This window comes from Penaeus monodon, chromosome 17 (genome assembly GCF_015228065.2).
Source record: "Penaeus monodon isolate SGIC_2016 chromosome 17, NSTDA_Pmon_1, whole genome shotgun sequence".
Taxonomy (NCBI): Eukaryota; Metazoa; Arthropoda; class Malacostraca; order Decapoda; family Penaeidae; genus Penaeus; species Penaeus monodon.
Window position 1 is genome coordinate 47,554,783 of NC_051402.1, and position 1,930 is coordinate 47,556,712.

Sequence of the window (1,930 nt, forward strand, 5' to 3'; positions counted from 1 at the left end):
GATTGGTCGTTCGAGCCGTTCTTTGAGAAAATAAAGCCCCACGATACCTAGCGATAATAAATACGGGTTTTAAAGGTTACGCTCTCGTTGTTTATCGTTTGGAAATGGGTCGTAACGTCGCTAGTTGAGAAATCGTTGATACTTTCCGTTACTGTTACGGGAGACAGTGTTTACAGAGAGTTTAATAAATTCGGCCCCTGGTTCACACACGCCAATGAGTAGTTGTTTCCGTTTGTGTTCCTCCTGAGTGACAGGTATACTTAAAATCAGAGGCAGCCAGAGATGCTGCGTGACAAGCTCAGTGATCAGGGAGGCTATGGAGGGAGTTAAGCTGGATTTGTGGTAAAATTGGCGTTCTGGAGTGCATTATCGCAGGGCAAGTAGAGTTCTATAGTTAGCAGAAATACATGCTAAGTGCCTATATATAGTCCAATCTGTCCAAAATTTGCAAAGGCCGTGGCCTGCCATGGGTGTGGAGGCTATAGGTAGTGGTAGTGAAGCATGGAGTACTGCAGTTGTCCTGGAGGAAGGTACTAGCTCCTGCACATTCACACATTCCCGGTTGTGCCAGGAATTCCAGGTGGTGGGAAAGTCCAGAAGTGCATACTGGGCGGGAGAGAAGATACCCACGGTGAGGTATGGGTGGTATACCGCTGATAAGTGAAGCCAAAGCCTCTTTCCTGTAACTGACTTAACTGATGTAACAAAAAAGAACCATCATGTGAAAGAGTTAAGAATGAGCTGGCGGTGGCCTGCGGTGCATGTCTTGGGATCAAGTTATCTGTAGAGTTGGCTGGGTAGTACCTGTCATTGAGCCATGGCTATGGGATAGATAAGCACGTCCCTGGAAGGCATCAGCTTCTCCCAAGTCTTGAAGTGTAGGCCTCTTGGATGACGTCATATCGCCTCTAATAATAATCTTTCGTGTAGTTCAACTATTCACTGCACTATGAAGTTTAACAGGGGGCAGCAAACACATCCTTTGTGATGTGCTTTATTGTTGGCTGCTGATACACAAAATGTGCGAATACAAAGTATCGGGAAATAGTACAAGATTTATATGCACGACATATCATATCACCATGTGCTCTCCAGCGAGACTGCCCGTCTTGACCACGTGTTGCTTGGAGTACTCTTGTGATATCGTGCCGTCGTCATACTCCTACGTGTCATATTGTACCGTTGTTATATTCCTATACGTTTATATATATATATATATATATATATATATATATATATATATATATATATATATATGTATATATATATATATATATATATATATATATATATATATGTGTGTGTGTGTGTATATACATATGTATGTATATATATACATACACACATATATACATACATATATATATATATATATATATATATATATATATATATGTATGCATATATACATATATACATATATACACATACATATGTATACATGCATATATGCATATACATTCACACACACACACACACACACACACACACACACACACACACACACACACACACATATATATATATATATATATATATATATATATATATATATATATATATATATATATATATATATATATATATATATATATATACACACACATATATACACATACATATATATATATACATGCATATATACATGTACATTTATATATATATATATATATATATATATATATATATATATATATATATATATAGATAGATTGATAGATAGATAGATAGATAGATAGATAGATAGATAATGTAGGTACATATATTTATTTTCGTAAACACACACACACACACACACACACACACACACACACACACACACACACACACACACACACACACACACACACACACACACACATATATATATATATACATATATATATATATATATATATATATATATATATATATATATACATATATACAT